Genomic DNA, 15,091 nt, shown 5'->3' with positions numbered 1-15,091 from the left:
TTGTTTCTAGGAACCGTATTGAAAGCCTTTCTAAAGTCCAAAAAGCAAGAGAAGCGATTGGATTTATCATTGTGGCATTCCTCCACAATGATCCTAAGCGTAACGAGGTGGTCCATTGTTGAGTGTTGCCTTCTAAAACCTGCTTGGCCTTTAGCCCGCTTACCTTCACTTTCAGGTCATATGCTCAACTTCTTTTCCAAAATAATACCATATAACTTGGCTAGGAGAGGGTTGATCATAATTGTCCGATAATTAGAGGGGTTATTTGTATCCCCACTTTTAAAAATAGGGATAATGAGGCTTTGAGTCCATGGTTTAGGGAACCCTTTCTTGACCACTTGATTGAGAAGCTTGTGGATGTGGGGGATGAGGACAAGACCTCCAAGTTTTAGGATTTCTGCCTCGTAAACTTCAATGTCCTTAGCTTTCCCATTAGCTAAACGATTAATCCCAAAATCAATGTCTTCTAATGAGAAAAGTCCTTTTGTAGTGAGCAAGGTTTCAAAGTTATCCATGAAATTTGGAGATTCATAAAGCTTTTTAAGATAGGAATTCCAGTCGTGTAAAGCATTTTTATTATTATCTTTAGTTTTCCTAGTTAGAATCTGCCTCCAAAATTTCTTAGGAGCTACCTTACAAAGGTGTAAGATATTCTCTTGTCTTTTACGAATATACTGCCTTTTTTCCTTTTAGGTAGGGCTTTGTATATTTTTGTCTTGTCAATTTTAAGAGATTCATCAACAGCGTCCTTAATTGCTCTCCTCGCACTTTTACAATCTTTGTCATACCATGGGTTGGGTTTGCTATTTCTTTTATTACTTGAAACTTCAATTGAGAACTTGTTAATAGAATATGAGAGGGTTGTAATAAAATTGTGATAGAGTTCTTTTATGTTGTCTATACTAGATAAAGGAATCAAATTAGTTTTTAATTCATTTAGAAAGAGATCTTTTTTATTTCTATCAAAGATTAAGTTCTTTTGGCTATAAGTATTATCTTCTATGGGATCTTTAAGCATGACAAAATTGAGAGTTATAAGTAAAAGCCTATGATCAGAGTTAGTTTTGTGGTCGTTTAAGATGTAAAAATTTATTATTTTGTTGTATAAAGGGAGATCGAAGATAACATAGTCTACCACACTACTACCAAGCCCATGGATGTAGGTCATTTGGCTAGAATTGGTCCACTTCTTTAGACCGTATATATATATATATTCAAAGAAAAGTAATCATATATATATATATATATATATATATAATTTTTTATTTTGACTTGTATATATTTTTGTTTTATTTTATTTATTTTCCATTAATTATTTTTATTTATTAAATGATCTTGTCTTGATTTGGGTCTTACGGTCTTGACTGATTTTTATAATTTTTGGTTTCCCTCCTTGTTTGGAGTTTGACTCTCTTTTTTATAAATAATATTTGATTTTAATAAATTAATTTGAATATTATTTTTCAAAAAACTAACTGTTTAATATAATCGTTAGTCATTAATATTTGTTTTTAATAAATTAATATCACAATTTAAATATTATTTTTCAAAAACTAGCTTTTTAATACAGCCGCTACTTAATAATATGTGTTTCTAATATATTAATAATCAATATCATAATTTAAATATTATTGTCTAAATATAGTCGTTACTTGAAATTATGGTCTCTACATTTCTCTGTATTTAAGCCTTTGTCATGGTTTGCCTCTTCATCTGGTCTTGATGATGAACCACACTTGTTGGTTCGAAATACGTCGGCCAAAAAATTTCTATTATGTGATTTCTACCAAAAGACTTTTCTTAATAATAATACTCCAAACACATCGACTGAATTGTCCACATTATTTTAATTAATTTCTAGTGGAAACTAATTTTTTGTTAGAAATCTCTCTCTCTCTCTCTCTCTCTCTCTCTCTCTCTCTCTCTATATATATATATATATATATATATATACTTTTCGCAGAGAAACATTTTATGTTTACTTTTAAGAAAAATACTACTATAAACCAGCACATGTAACAGTATTAATAAATTAATATCATAATTTAAATATTATTGTCCAAATATAGTCGTTACTTGAAATTATGGTCTCTACATTTCTCTGTATTTAAGCCTTTGTCATGGTTTGCCTCTTCATCTAGTCTTGATGATGAACCACACTTGTTGGTTCGAAAAACGTCGGCAAAAAAATTTCTATTATGTGATTTCTACCAAAAGACTTTTCTTAATAATAATACTCCAAACACATCGATTGAAATGTCCACATTATTTTGATTAATTACTAGTTGAAACTATTTTTTTTGTTAGAAATAAATAAATATATATATATATATATATATATATATATATATATATACACACTTTTCGCAGAGAAATTTTGTGTTTACCTTTAAGAAAAATACTACTATAAACCAGCACATGTAACAGTGTCGTCCTCAAACGAAGAATTTTTGCAAAGCTTATTGATTCAAATCTTCTTCTGTAAGAAAGAAAGTACTCTGGCATCTTATTTTGAAAGTCGATCACTGTGCTGCGAGGTCGCTTAATGAATTTACATGGTACATTCCAGCCATATCCTTCATCCAAATCAAAAGGTTAATTTTTTCCATAGCTTGTCATGTAAGTATTTACCAATGTTTCTTCGTTGAGATTTGGAGGTTAATTTTTTACACAACTTTTCATCTAGCTATATGTTACTACTTCTGTTTCCTAAAAAAAGGCTCTAGTTGTTTCTGTTTCCAATAAGATTTCAATCCTTCGCAATTTTTAAGGATTTTTTTTCTCCATTAGAATCTTAGTTTTTATCACCTCATTGCCCAATATTTCTGATTTGTGAACTTTGAAAGTGTGATTTTGAGATTTTGGTCCTATTTTTCCAAATGCATAAGAACACATGGATCTCAAGTTATAGCTTTCACGCAAATAGTTCACCAAAAAATTGATACATTTTTTTTTATGAATAGTTTATGGTTCCAACATTAACCACTATCCCCGCTTCAGATGTTGTAAATAACTTAATTGTTTTCTTAGCAACCCCTCTCTAATAAATAGAAGATCAGCGATCCAATCTTTTTCCATGTAAATATCAAGTTTTAACATTTAGTATATTGAAGTCTAATGGTAATGTTTCAGAAATCTTAAAAATTTTGTTCCCTCTGGTTGAAGCTTAGGTTTACATCACTTCATGTGTGCATTTGAATCTGCGATTAGAAGGCTTCATTTATTCGTGAACACAAATGATGTTTTCGCGACTGTTAGCGAAGCCCATGGATCTTAGGTTTCTAGTTTTGAATTTGAACTAGATTTATTTAAAAATATTTTACTCGATAGAGCTTTTAGCATTTTGAGATTCTCGCTAAAGGTCTAGTGCGCATATCAGGACTTTCATGACCAATGAATTATGTGTGGCTCTCTAAAAATTTTCTGCTAACATCATATTGGCGAAACTTATTAGATTATTTTCCCCCCTTTTTCCCTATCTTTTACATTTAGGTTTTTGCCAATCTTTGCCCATTATGCTAGTGATTATATTTCCTTGTTTCTTGAAGTTTTCAGGTAAAAATAGTTGTTGCTTTCATCGGTGATCTACACGCTGATGTCAATCCTTAGCAATTTTTTAACATTTTTTTTCTCCATATCTTAGTTTTTATCACCCCACTGCCCAAGATTTCTAATTCATTGAATTTTGAAAGTGTGATTTTGAGGTTTTGATCATATTTTTTGAAATGCACAATAACACATGGATTTGAGGTTCTAGCTTTTACCGTTTAATATATTGATTAATGAAGTTTTACTTCTGTGACTGTTTTTTGAAATTCTCAACTGAAAACAGTAATTGACACTCAAGACTGGAGCATGATGGCAATGTTGTGCATGTAACGGTATTAATGGCAAGCGTGACCATATTTCGATTTCTTTCTTGGACTAGAAAAACCATCACCCATCATGTTGTGGTTTTAATTTCTCAGAAACAAGGCCATGATTATTTACTATAATGTTCAAATTTTCGTTTCTGTGATGTTCAAATTTTATCTTATTTTTTCATATATAGTGGGAAAATCTACCCTAATTTAGTTATCTAACTAGTACGGGAAAGGGGAAAGTCATTACTGACTGCTATCAATTAAAGCAGACTGACTCATCATGTTATTGAAAGAAAATCACCTCACTGAAATTACCCCTCTAGTTGTCTGTAAGAGTCCACACTTTTACTCCGACCAGATACCTCTGATCTTATCTCTGATCTTGGAGTGTTTTGTTAAATCAAGAAAACAAACTCTTAACCAAACAAAAGTAATTTTAGAACATACTCTTGGCCAAAATCTTTCCTAAATGTTTTCCCATTTATTTTTATGTGATTAACCCTACCTTAGAAGACTATGCTACTTATCTCCTTCAAATATCATTGAGCGCTCTAGCAGTAGGAGCAGGAGTTTAGGGCCTTATTTCTTAGAAATTTGTGAAAATTTTAAAGGCAACGATATTTTGCTGGTGGCTAGAACTTGTGAAAAATTTAAAGGCAGTGCTATTTTTGAGGTAGAAATTGAAACAAGGGAAAGAGTGCTTGAAGAGTCTTTGCTTGGATTTGGACATCCACCAAAAGGAGGTCTCCAACGTCAAGGCATAGGTTGCATGCTTCCCTTTTTATCTCATTAATATATACATCTGATGTTCATTTTCCATAATTGTGTAAATGTGTATGCTTTTAGCTTAATACTCCTTGATGTATTAAGTAGTTTATGTTTGATGTATGCCATATATGCTCTTGTATCTTGCACTGCTCTTTGATTTTTCTTACAGGAACTCGGATGTGAAGAACAAGTAAGGAGCGAGCCTGGAAACCAAGTAATCAAAGTCATCTCCAAAGGATTGAGTGATTAGCATCAGAGTGAGGTAGGCCACTCTCTCTGCATTTATTAAACATAAGCTAGGAAAGTGTATGTTAGTTTGTTTAGTTTGTTTCTAGACCCACTCATTAGGCTAGAGGGATTGCCTCTGTCCGCAAAGGCCATTTACCGTCACAGCACAAGGTTATGATTTCAGTGGGTTGAATAAAATACTCTTTCATCACCATTTCTCTTTCAAAGGACAAGAGATTTGGATCACCAACACATATACTTATTTGAGTGTATTGTTCATGAGACCTTGTTTTAGTTTTTGAAATGCATTTAAACCTAATTGAGAGAGGGCTAAGGGTCCTTGGCTTTTCTTTATAAAGCATTGTTTTTGGAACCATTTTCAAAACATATAATCAAACATGTTTCTCATGGATACTTTTGTCCAACCTACATTTCTATATGAGTCTAAAGTTTATGGACCAGATTTATTACATTTTGATTGGCCTTCAATGGAAAGATACATATCATCTTCCTTCACCACATCATCAAATGTAAGAAAACAAGTACCTCAATCCATCATCCATGCAATGTTTGGTTCTTGATCCTTTTGACATCATATAATTTTTAGTCTCATCTCACTCTATCACCATAGTCTAAGTTTTTTGATATAATGAAGGGATGGTACTAATATCCATACTTGGTCTACTATTCATGGAATCCATTGCATCAACTTATTCTCTAGTTCCTTATAAGTGATGATATGTCAATGTCTCAGATCTCCTAACATCTATTCTGCGGTCTTCTGAGCTTTGCGGCCTTCTGCGGCCCTCTTCGACAATATTCAGCAATCTTCGACAATTCTCTGCGGCCTTCTTTGTCAATCTCTTCGGCAATCTTCTGTGGCCTTTTGTGGCCCTATGCACTCATTTTTATGCTTTGGTCGACCTCTTTGCGTGAAGTTATCTAGGGTTTCTATCTCTATATCAAGTTTTCATTTTGTTTCAATTAAGATCCATCTTAGCGTTGCGCATCTTTATGATTTGAGATTTTATGTATCAATAAATATGTAGTAGAGGTTCTCAGCTCTACAAGATCGATTCTCCCTTGAGATTCTTTTGTTTATGGAGATATCACTCATTAAGATTGAAGATCGAGGCATGGTTTGATCAGACGCGGAGGACAGTGTTATCTTCTAAGGTCTGAGGCTGGATATTATAGAACTGAGACACAGATCTGAAAGACCTGTGTGGCTCCCTTTTGTAAAAAAATTCAGAAACATTTTATACTCAGCAGGAGAGCATCCTCCAGATGGCACCTAGCTTCGCGAAAATAGTTGTTGGCTCAATTCCGTCCGCCTCTAGGGGGCAATCTCCTGCCCATATCATCCGTGAAGCCCCAACTCCCACTGTCCAGGTGGTCCATGCCTCACTCAATGAGGCTTTGAAGTTCTATGAAGGTGCCATAATCTGTCGATTCAACAGTTTTTGGCCGCAGTTGACAGCTCCCCACAATTGGATCTCGGAGGTATGGAAGCCTATAATTCCTGATGCAATTAATATCTACCCCTGTGCTAGGGGTTTCTTTATAGTAGATTTTTGAAAACGCTGAAAGCAGACAATGTATTCTAGATTCCAGCCCTTGTTTTTCGGAAAACGCGGGCCTATTCATGAAGCCATGGAACCCATCATTCGATCCCTCAACAACAGTCATAACCTCAGCACTAGTTTGGGTGAGATTGCTAAACCTACCCTTGCATCTCTAGAATTTCTCCTTGCTAAAAGCCATTGGAAATGAAATTGGGAAATTTTACTGCAGGTGCCCAGAAACAGAAGAATATGCCAGAACCACCTATGCACGCATTTGTGTGGAAATGGACTTCAGCACCGGATTCCCAACTAAAATACACCTAACAAGTAAGGACTATGTGTGGAACCAGAAACTCAATTATGAAAGTGTCCTCTTCAGATGTCAATCCTGCTTTGAGACAGGCCACCTAGCCAAAAATTGCCCAAAAGCCTCCCAAAAAAATTCTGCTAGAAAAAATCACCATAGATATACATGCTGGGAAGGAGCACAAAAAGAACACCACACTATCATCAAAGAAGAATACTCTCGAGAAAACTCTGAATCACAAGAAATCGGGCAAGAAAGAAACAAATCTCAAGACAAGCAGGGGGAAAGCCCCGCCCAACAACAAAAGAGTGAACTTGACAACCCCTCAAGCATCGACAGTTATGAGGATTCAAATACCGCATAAAATAAATCTTCATTTAACAGCAAAGCATATCTCCTAGACCAAACTTCCTCTCTGACTATCTTCAAAAGGACGAACACAATAGATCGCAAAGCTAAGACACCAATGTATCAAGAACCAGAAGAGATGAAGGAGATACAAGATAAAGAAAGTTGGAAGACCGTAGAGAAAAAAAAGAAAGCTACAACACCAATCTCACCAATAAAGACGAGAAGCCAGACAATTATAGGTCCGATAGACCAATTTGGTCTCAGTGGACGTTAACCACCATCATCATCATTATGATGGTTTTACTCCTTCAATTTAGATATTCCCTGGATGTAGCAAACCACTTCTTACCTACCAAACGTTAGATGAATACAATTGTTAGAGATGATACCTTCAAGTAGCTTGTATGGGTTACTTGGATAAACCCTTTAGGTGGGTTACACTTGAATATGGCCTTCTATATTGAGCACTTCATGTTTATTGAGAGATGGAATCATTGTTCTTCCGTGTTACACACTTCACCATTAGATGCAAATTATTTCTAACTACCTAGGTCAATTCAAAGTTGGCTCTCATAGACTATGGGTTGGGATTGATTAATGAGATAACATTAGGAGAATTTTGAGGTAAAAAATGGTCCTCAATTTGAGAAATGTATTAACAAAATCAACTTTAGAAGAACCGACAAGATTCATTATGATTATTCCATAAATGATGTAACATCACCCAACCCCCTCAAGGCGTTTCTAAGGTAATGGGGTTCCTAGACTTGATGTCCATGATTACTTTATGGAAATGGAGTTTTGAAAAATCCTCTTACTTCGGCCACCTTGAAACTTGTTTTCGAGATCACCATCTCTTTCTATGTGTCCAGACTTTCAAATGATATACATTTCATCAAAATCCAAGCTTTGGATAGAACATTGCCTATTTGATGATTTTACATTCAAAGAACCACATCAACACCGTACTAGTTCCATATAGTAAACATGTACAATTTCTTTGCCCTTGTGTCCCCATTGTATATTGCCACATCAACTCCATGTGGTTGACACATGGCATTCCCTTATCACATGTTGACCCTGCTTAGGGCCACATCCCCAAGAAGGCACGTCAACATACTAGCCTCATCCAGATTTGAGATTTCATTATAACCACACTTTAGTAATTCTCTAAATATCTGCTTAATCTGGATTTCCACTCTCCCATATCCATCAAAGAATTCAAAAAAAATTGGATCTACCTAGATCTAGGAAAACACTCCTTCAACCAGGATAACATATGAATATGGGGAAATTAAAAAGTCACCATTAACAAAAATGCAAAATTTCCATATTTCTGGTAACATGAACATCTACTAATTCATGTCACTACTACAGGGCTTCCACCTGGGCCTCCACTTCTATATTGTTGCACCTCTAATCCATCTCAAGACTACCACACTAGTATGCCACATCAAAAATACATATGTTAACTCGTAGAAAAAACCCTAGCTGCGGGAAAAACTCTAAGGTAACCTCGAACCTCTTTGAGGTTGAAAGATGACCCTTCAACCTTGAGAGGGATCTCTCCCTAAAGTCAACTACTCAAGGTCACTATAGTAGAAGATTTGCAATTGAGTCTTATGGCTAGATTTATTGAAGAATGATTGAATTTGGTTGGACTGTGTGAAAATACTACCATTGGGCATGGAGACTGACCCAATCAGGCTTTATATAATTACAGTTTCAATGAGAAAAACACAAAAGCAGGGTAGTGATAATTCCTTTGACACTTTAAGGAATTTGGACATAAATGAAGGAAATTATTGCAATGGTTAAGTGAACAACATTTATTAAATCCCTGAGAATAAAGAAAAAGGAACATAAACATATGGATCCCAATTTCAGACACTCAGTATTTCAGACATGAGGAAATATAAAATGAAGAAGAGACAGACAAGGAATCATAACACAAGAATTTTTGTAAATTGCTCATGAAGACTATTTTCATTAAGATCTACTCAATAATACACAAGGGATGATATATCTCAAATAAAACTCAACTCTTTCTTCTTCTGCAGTCTTTTCTTATATAGATAATACAATAAATGAAACAGGTTTGTAACTCAAAATTAATTATAGTAATCCATTAATAGCAGTATATCTCTTAGGTGCATGCATTTGAAAATATCTTTAAACATATCAAGTTTTTCAAATCAAAACAAATCGCTGAAAACTATGTTGAAATAGGGCTAAGAAAATGTATCATGATTGGACTTTGCTCGATGTAGATGAGGCCTTGTCATCCTTCAAAAAAAGGCTTTTGTTGTAGTTCCCGCATTCTCGTATATCCCTACTGCAAATCGTTGATAATGTCGTTGTCAACCGTTTAGCTGTCAGAACTGATGATTTCATTGATGGGCCGACTGTCAGTGTTTTCATTCAAGATGTTCTTCTGAAATGCACTAACAATGACAATATCAGCGTTTCTATGAAAAATACGTTGATAATGAAAATATTAGCATTTTTTGCAAAATGCGTTGATAATGAAAATATCGGCGATCTCTTGCACTTTCCTGTGCTTATATGCTGACAGCTGCTTGATAAAATTCACTCTGATAGTGAAAGACCAAAATTGAAAAAGATAGCTACCAGCCTCTCAGCTAAGGGTATTGGCTTCTTCCAGTAAAACATCTACCTGATCCATCCTCTACCTCTTGCTTTGTCTAGTTTCCATGGGGATTTTCTTCTTGGTTGCCTTTATTTTCCTGGACCTCTTTGAACTTGAATATTTCCCTTTATTTATAATTAGGTCCTTTAGTGGAACATTGTCCACATCTATGAACTCTTTGGCAAGGTCTGGGTCTATCTTCAACTTTATCTTCAACCTTAATTTGTTGAAGGGCCTGGTGTGAGGTCTTCTTCAGCTAGAACTTATTCATCATGGGCTTTATTGTCAACCCTCTTTCCTTTGTTTTGCTCTGTTGGTTGGCTTTCTGAAGGGGAACCTTCAGTGTGTAGATTTTTAGCATGTGGGGAACTCAAAGTAGGATGGTCTTCAACAGAATGTATCTTCCTAAGCCTATCACTTGTTCTAAAAGCCTATCACTTCTTCTAAAATAGACCTTGGGTATTTTAGGAACATAAAGTGAGGGTTTGTCTTCCTTCTTTTGTCTTCTAGTTTGCACAGTGGGGGTGCCCTAAGAGGAGGTTCCTTCTTGAGGGTTTTTGACTTGTTTGGTTCCATTCGTCCTTCCTCATTTAGACTTAGGGGGCTGGATTTGAAACCCTCCCAAGAATAAGAAATGGCTCCACGTTCTTCCAACCTTTGCTAATTTATTTTCAATTAATAACTTAATTAAAGATTTGTGATAGATGAAATGTGGAGATGGGTCCGTTCGAGCTTGAACCCGAGAAACCATGTGCTTGAGACTTTCTAACAAAAAATAACATGTATTCATTCTTACTTGTCCTGCTAGATGAGCTAAGAAATAGAAATGGTATAATTTACTCAATTAAAATGCCCTTCACATTTGAAATAAGACTGGATAATGTGTAGCATCCCATGCCATTTATCTTCGAACCAGGACCTCTACACCCCTGCTTTCTAATTTCTTCCCTTGAACTTAGCCTTTAGGAAGAAAGGAACAGCAATCCTAACCACGACATGGCTTCTAAATACATTTTATCCATATGTGGGTAGAGCCGCAACATTTGCAACCAACTCCTCTATCACTTGGAACTAAATGCCTCCAACCTCCACACGTTGACCATCGAAACCATGGGAAAATTATTTAGTAGCCTCATCATGGAAATCAATGCATCGTTGGAAAAATTCGATCCACCCAGCCTATCAAAAATGCTGCTATCAAGACCTTTTGGTTCGCTTCTGTTTAACTTCCCACTTTTTCCCATTATCTTTACAGTTTGGCGATTACGCAGACGAGAGACCGGGATTAAATCATGTATCTCCACCGAGTAGTTTGAACCAAACATCGTTCCAACAATAAAGTTAACAAAACTTACAAATGAAACGGCGAAATTACTTATGCAAGAAAAAATAATGATGTCTCAGGCATAATAAGGGATTGACAGGTGAAATAATGTTTTAACCCTTCGATAATTACAAAACCACATCATACATGTTTGATGGTGGAAAACCTTCTTTTCAACACGTACCTTTCACCTTCGAATTTATCATGGCATGACCAGGCAATTATTATTTCGTTGATGACATGGAACATGTTAGCGCATTTCAAAAATTAAAATTCAAATTTCAAGTTTGGCGTTGATACTCCAATTATCAACATTATTTCTTGTTTATACAAATATTTCATTGGCACTATAATTTTCAGCATTTAAAAAATTTCAAACTTAACTAAACGTGATAACAACATCAACATATCATGTCATCCAAAACTCGTCCACATGCCATGTCAGCATGCCACATCAAAATTCACCTATCTGCAAGGTTTGGATTACTCACTATACTTCATATATCTTTTGTGTGGTCTACTGTGCTTGCAACAAGAATCCAGGTTTTTGTTGAAGTGTGTGAGTATATATATATGAATGAAAACATTATGACTTGATGGAATCAGTGTTTCACCAACTAGAACAACAATTTCAAAAATGTCACAAGGGTGTGCTAAGTTCCTTCAACAATAAAAATATTTAAAATAACATCAATAATGTCAAAAACATATTATAATAAAGAAATAATTTTTAAAATAATGATCGAGGGACAACACAATTAATGATAACTGTGAAAATGAAGTGTTATGTGTAATTCACCTCTGTTTACCAAAGAAACTTAATTGTATATATATATATATATATATATATATATATATATATATATATATATATATATATAATTTAATTTAATTACTCAATATATTTATTAAAACAAACTTTTTTTTAAAACTTTTTTTGAGTCGAGAGGCTCATTCTACTGCCTACTATGATGTGAAAAGATTTTTGTCTCTGGTCAAAGTTGAAATTTTGCTCATGTCGACCAAAAAAAAAATTAATAGCTATACAAAACATTTAAATAATGTCGGCTCATAAAAAAAATTTCACGTGAGCCGAGAGGCTCATTCTACAACGCAGTATGATGTGTAAAAAAAATTTAAATAACTATACAAAACATTTAAATAATGTCTGCTCATAAAAAAAAAAAAAAAAAGATAAAAAAAAAAATTAAAAAAAAAAAAAAAAAAATTGCATGTGAAGAAATTGGATCCCTCTCGTTGAGCCAAGAGGCTCATTCTACAACCTAGTATGATGTGTAACCCTGTCTGTCAGTCATCAAAGTTGAAATTTTGCTCATATAGGCCCAAAAAAAAAAATTAAAAAATTAAATAACTATACAAAACATTTAATGTCAGGTCATAAAAAAGTTTGCACGTGAAGAAATTGGATCCCTCTCGGCTCATATTAGATTCGCATTTAAAATGAATCTATGTCTGTTCTACAGCCAAATATGAGGTGTAAGGCTTTTTGTCATCAAAGTTGAAATTTTGCTCATGTTAGCCAAAACATTTTATTTTTTAAATCTAAAAATTAAACAAATTAAATAATTATACAAAACATTTAAACAATATCAACTCATAAAAAAAATTGCACGTGAAAAAATTGGATCCCTCTGGGCTCATGTTAAATCCGTATTAAAATAAATCTATATTGGTAATATTAAAACTATAAATAAATTTAATGATTTTCATTGTATTAAAATAAATCTATATTGGTAATATTAAAACTATAAATAAATTCAATGATTTTAATTGTTTATTGCTAGGTAGACGTTAAAACGTAAACATGTAAACGTCAACATAAATATAAATGTAATGTTTAACATTTCACGTTTTTAATGGCCTTATTTAAAAATCATTCTAAGTATTATTATGTATAAATATAATATAAATCTAAAATATAAAGAGGTTTACGAACACTAAAAAGGATGTATGTTAAATAAATAAAACTTTTTTTTTTAAATATTTATCCACAAGCATTCTAAATAAATAAAATTGCAAATCTTATGGAACAAATACCATGGGACAAATAATTATGAATACCATGGGCCAAATACCATATTTATAAAAGAGGTATGGTAAATATATAAATATAAAAGAGATATAAAAAGGTATGGTAAATAAATAAAAATAGATCAAATAGGATTAGAAATCAACATCTAATTATGTACCAAATACCATGGGCCAAATTATTATTAATACCATGCAATTAAATATTATTAACCCTAATATTAATATTAAAATATTATTATTATTATTATTATTATTATTATTATATTAGTATTATTAAATTTAATAACTTTAGGTTAATACAATATTAAATTTGTTATATTATAATATATATTAATAGATCATGATATATATTAACTCTAATATATATGGGAGGAGTGAGAAAGGTAGAGAAGGGTAAGAGAGGGAGAGGAAGACACAAAGATGGAGGGGGGAAGGGTGAGGTTAGAGAAGGAGAGAGGGAGGGAGATAGTGAGAGGATTGGAGGGCAAAGAGAGAGAGACGAGGAAAGAGAGAGGAAGGATGAGAGAGACAACTTGCGAGAGAGGAGGAAAGAGGGAGGGATAGAGAGATGGTGTCACAAATCCATGTATCATAAATAGTAGAACAAAAAAAAATTATGTGACAAGACATTCTTGGTGATAGTAAAATATTCAATTATCAATATGATGGTGTCACTTTACCTTTACCCTTTCATTTCAATATTTAGCATAAGTATTGAGCTTATTATATTTCGAATCATTAAGTTAATACAATACACATCTAAGTATACAGAGTTGGTAAATTAATGTCGTGTATCGCCTTAATGATAACCCTCCGTTATTTTAAATTTCCGGCAGACTGTTTACCACTGCATTTAATTTCTTTCCGAACGACATGACTGCCCAAGGTCTGGAGTCTTCTGTTGTGCTCCAGCTGGCCCTGCTAGCCTCAGTGAATGCTCCTCATCCACGATGGTCCTGCTTTCTTTGCATTGGACAGTGGGGGTTGATTGAGTCCTCCTATGCCTTGTTGCAGCCCTATCTCCTTGGCATTTCTTCATCAGGGGTTTTGGAATTCTTCTACACAAGTAAGAGTAGCTACCTTCCGACATGGTGGTTTTATGCTTCACTTGCAACCCTTTCCCACCTGTCAATGTGTTTAACTCCATTGCTTCCATCCATGCAGACTACTAGGGTCTCTGTTAGTGATCAACTACGAGGCAACATCCTGGATCCCTGTTTCTCTCAGGTAAAGAAATTTGGATATATTTACAGGGTTTATGGCTTACCTCTTAATTTCTTAACTTTTGAGGGTCTATAACTCTGCGATTTTCTGCCCAGGTCAGATTTAGAGGGTTTCAATGCAAAATTGGAACAGAAGCTAGGGTTTGAGCCTCGGACTTGGCTGGTAATTCCTAGAGGAAAGAAGCCATGCCTAGCTACCAGGTACAGTGTTTAGCCGAGAGGCGTTCTGCCTAGTCTTTAGATGATAATGTAGGGTTTGTTGCAGTTGAAAAAACTTCTCGTTAAGACTGTTACCTCGTCTCAAGGCTATTGATGGACTTACTTTGTAGTTTTATATGAACTTAGTCTTTTCATTAAACAATTGTTGAATTATTTCGGTCAATGTTTGGTTAACATTTTTTGGAAGGTAGGCCCTGGGTTTATTACTCGAACCTGGGTCGAAGATAGTTTTCCCTTTTGTGCTTCAGTAGAACTAGAATTGTGGAGAGGCAAGCTTCCGTCCATGGAGACAAGGTCTCTCGAATCTAGCTGTATTTATATATTTATATTGAACTTTTATTCACTGGTTATTTTTGTTTCCGGACTTCCTTCCATGTTTCATAGTCTATTCTGGATTTGTTTTCCTCTGGTTGATGTTGTGATTATTAATTGGTCTATGGCTAGATTCAAGTTCATCTTTTATAGCTGAATAGAAGTGGTGCTATACCCGGTTTTATAATGATTTGCAAACCTTCACGACTGTATTTTCGTATTTGGGGTG

Source organism: Pinus tabuliformis, chromosome 4_2 (genome assembly GCF_031772625.1).
Source record: "Pinus tabuliformis cultivar Carrire ecotype Pingquan chromosome 4_2, CPIR1, whole genome shotgun sequence".
Classification (NCBI taxonomy): Eukaryota; Viridiplantae; Streptophyta; class Pinopsida; order Pinales; family Pinaceae; genus Pinus; species Pinus tabuliformis.
Note: the sequence above shows the minus strand (reverse complement) of the source record.